The 4,127-nt window shown below is 47.3% G+C and overlaps 1 protein-coding gene across 1 annotated transcript in view; it reads left to right on the top strand.

Moving 5' to 3' along the window:
• Positions 1–6: 6 nt before the first annotated feature.
• The window catches only part of LOC102382851 (beta-1,4-galactosyltransferase galt-1-like), a gene marked incomplete at its 3' end in the record, with an annotated part of 8,542 nt that continues 4,421 nt past the window's right edge, over positions 7–4,127 (top strand). Inside the window, exon 1 of the mRNA XM_025193664.1 lies at positions 7–1,494. The remainder of the gene's footprint in view (positions 1,495–4,127) is intronic.

Consider the following 4,127-nt stretch of genomic DNA (forward strand, 5'->3'; position numbering starts at 1 on the left):
TGCGGTCCTGTCGGACTCCACGCTGTGTTAAACACGGGCAGCTGGGAGCGGGCGATTGAACAGGGAGGGTCTCCGGACCCAGGATGATTTCTGAGTGCTGCTGAGGAGGACGCTCGCCTGTGTTGCTCCTGTTTGGGGCTGCTGGTTTTCAGGACTGACCAGCCCAGTGGCTTTCACCAGCTCCAAGCCAGGAAAGTGAAAGGGGGGTTGTGAAAGCACATAGCTGGTCACTTGGGAGCGGGAGAGAAGTTGTGCGTGAGCCATGCTCCAGCACTGTGCGTGGCACAGGAAGAACGGGGCGGGCAGGCAAGCTAAGGGGTGATCCCAGACAGTCTTCTGTGAAGACTGGTTGAAGTGTCTGGGTGCTGGTGGATTAGCCTCTGGGGAGGAAGAAGTCACGTCTGGCTGCTGAGACTGAAGAATGAGTTGTGCTCATACCTGCAGCATGCCAGAGGGAGGAGAGCGGGCCCCGATTCCGTGGCTGTTGCGGATGAACTGCGGGCATTCGGACCCGGGGTCGGGGCAGGCAGCCTGGCAGGGGAGCTTGCGGGCATTGCTCTGGTGGATGAGCTGAGGTGGAGGTTGTGGCCCCATGCTTCAAGCACAGGATGGTAAGTGGTGGCGATAGCAGCAGTGTTTAGGACACCTTTACTCATCAACTGTCCACACTAGCTTCACTTCTTGTCTTTTCCCCAGCCCATAAGAATCTGGTTCCAAGAGGCAGGTGGGGTGATTTTAATGGCTGATCTTTGAAGTGATTTGAAGCAAGAAACCTGGACTTAGAGGTTCAGTGTTAGTTTCTCCGTCCACTTTTTGTGGTAGTGGTAAATGTTGAAAATCTCCATCCTTGGAGGTTTTGAAGACCCAGCTAGACAAAGCCTTGGCTGGGATGATGTAGTTGGAGCTGGTCCTGCTTGGAGCAGGGGGTTGGACTAGGTGCGACCTCCTCGGTCCCTTCCAGCCCTTGTTGTCTGTGATTTTGTCTGGCATCAAAAGAGAGGTTCGTTTTCATTATTTGGTAACCCCAAAGAACTGATTTTGCAACTAAACACAGTTTGCTAAACTGGAAAATACATTGCATCTCCCCCCAAAAATTGACTACAGGAATTATGTAGCTTAACCTACCATGCTGTTCTGATGATAAGTCTAGGCCTGCACATACAGCACCCCCACATTTTCAGGTTCGCTTTTAGGAAAAATCAGCTTTTTCCCTGAAAAATTATTATAGATAAAAACCTAGGGCTTCTGTTGCCATTGCACAACCCTACAACAGAATCAAATCACCAAGGAAAAGAATCAGAGGGTTAAATGCACCAAAAATGCTAAAGGAAAAGCTGCACAGAAAAAAACGTGACTGGACAGTTTTATTGCATGTACAAAAAATACTGCAAGTTTAAACATTAAGACTGTTGGGAGCCTGATTATAAAGCAACTGCATGTAAACCAGGTGCACTCTTTGATGTCTCGTTTGGAGGAAAAATGGTCAACAAAACAGTACGTGTATTCAGCTTCATTATGCTTACCACTTTCTTACATGCCAAAATATAAATTATGTATTTTTCCTCTAGCTGGGAATTAATCTTTTACTTGGGATTTCTTCCAAACTACGTTTGGGTGGAAATTGGTATTGAATTAAAAATGCACAAAAACAACATTTTGAAGTTGTTCTTTGCTGGCTTATGTAAAATTGCCATAAATATATTAGATCTACAAGTTTACATAACCATGTTTTATATTTAAACATACGAACGGAAGTATTTTCTGCAGGAAAAGGATTGTATGGATGGTCTCCAGTTGACAATCGTTCAGATCTTACTATTGCCTACCTCAAGAGATCAAAAATCACATCAGAGGGTAGAGAATAATTAGGTTCACCTAAATATATATTTTAGTTGACTCTGTTTTTGACCCGTCTTGGCTTTTTCCTTCTGTTCTCGAATGCTTGTGTGTGTGTGAATAGCAGGTTGCCTTTGGAGGCGTACAAAAATTACTGCCTCTTTCTGGCTGCTCCCACGGAGAGTCCGTGCACTTTTGCAGACCTTAAAGAAAAGGGATCTGCCAGCTGGAGAAGAGAAGACTGAGAGGGAATTGGATAACAGTCTTCAGATACCTGAAGGTGATTAGAGAGGAGGAGATGGGCTTCTCTGTGGCAGTCGAGGACAGGACTAGAAGCAATGGCTTCAAGCCAGAGCAGAAGCATCTTAGGCTGGAGATTAGGAGGAACTGTTGGCCTATGCGGGTGGTCACACATTGGAACAGGCTACCTTGAGGAACATCCATGGAAATGTTTAAGAGCAGGTTGGATAGACACTTGGCTGAAATAGTGAAGTCTGGGACCATTCTGCCTTGGGCAGGGGGCTGGACCAGATGACCCTGCGAGATGCCTTCTAGTCTTATTCCCCTATCGTCCTATGATCTATTTCCTGTTATGGCTTGACAGGCTCCCTTTCCATTTTCCCACCTGACCCCCATATTCTTCTGTATCAGGGTTATTAATGCAGCTGGAAACCTAACAAGCAGCAATTCCTGTGCACCAAGCTTTCCAGTTATTTTGTATGAACACTGATGTAAGAGTTTACACATGAGTTCATTCTCGCTATACAAAACACCTTGGTAACTGCTGGAAAGCACTGAGCTCAAGTGGAAGACACCACTGAAAGGAAGTTAGGAATCTTGATTTTTTTTTTTTTTTTTTTTTTTTTAATATTCAGGTCTCACCCATTCCAAAAACATTTTGAAATGTTCTCAGGTGTTTGTACCACTCGCATCAACCACACAAACACCCACATTAGCAATTCCATTGAGCCCATTAGTTGCCCAGATCCCAACCAAAAATCATTTGTAATGATCCCAGCCTCCTGTTATACCTGGATCACAGCAGGCAGAGAAGTTGTGCAGCTGGATCAGGCTGGAGTGTCCGTGTGAAGCTCGGTCTCCTGTGGAGGATTATGGCAGTGCAGGAGCCTGGCTCTGCTGCAAGAGGCGTCCAAGTCCAGCACTGCTGCCAGTTCCCCTCTCCTGTGTGGAGGCTGGCCTGGCAGCAGCTGAGGCACTGTGCCAGCTGGCAAAAGCAGCCTTCCAGCGCAGCCCAGGATAGAACAAGGTGCAATCTCTGTTCCCTGCAGGGGGGCAGAGGCAGGAGGGGAAATGGGGGCACTTAGATGTAAAAAGGAAAAGGTTTCACTGTGGCAAGGGTGAAAGATTAGAGCAGTTTGCAGAGAGATGGGCCTGCTGCTCTGGACCCAGGTGCTGGGGGAGGAAGGGTTGCATCTCTTGCCCGAATAGAAGAGCTGGAAAGGAAAACCAGCTATTACACTTCCAAGCTGGGGCCGGTCCTTCCAAAAGCCTTGGGGGAAGGAGATGGGTGGAACGGCCTCGCCCTTTGCCCTGAGCAGTGGAAAAGGATTGCTCATGAAGAAGCTTGATGACATCAGGTAAACTCCTAAAAGGCTATTTCAATGGAGGTGTTGGGCTCTGTGGGAATAGGTTTGCCCTTGGCAGGATGGGATTCAAGGCCTGATAGGAGGCTTGTTGCCTTGCTTGGAAGAAGGAAAACCTGTTTGTGTGATGCGTGTCATTGCTAATAAGCACATTAGGCAACCCCAGGTGCTTTAAATAAGCTGCTGTGGGTGTGGTCTGGTTTTGCTACCTCCAGACTCGCTATCCCTAAGGACAATTATCACACTGCAGCTTGAGTGATTTATTATTTTGGGCTAAATTTAAGCAAGGAACAGATGACTGACTAGATCCAGGTGAGCCAAAGAACCCCTGAAAGCCAGCAGGCCTCCCAAGCAACACCTTCCCGTTGCCTGCTCCACAAGGTATTTGTGCCACGCTCCTGTTCTCCAGGGTTTGCTTCTTATGTGAAATGAACTTTAAAAGCTCTTTGTTGGTAGTAGTAGCCAGAAACAAAACTGAGATGCATGTGATATGCTGACCATTTTGATTCTATTGTAATATGACCTCAGGGAGTATTACTCGTGTTGCAAGGATTGCAGCTACCTGGTGTTTTCAGCAGGCCAGGCTGGCTCAAGAAGACCTCTAGCAAGGGCGCAAACAAGCGAAGGAGGCTGAACAGTTCAGAGTTGGGAGTGAGGCAACGGCTCCTTGGAAGTGCTGCAGGAATG

Source organism: Alligator sinensis, unplaced genomic scaffold, assembly GCF_000455745.1.
Source record: "Alligator sinensis unplaced genomic scaffold, ASM45574v1 scaffold611_2, whole genome shotgun sequence".
Classification (NCBI taxonomy): Eukaryota; Metazoa; Chordata; order Crocodylia; family Alligatoridae; genus Alligator; species Alligator sinensis.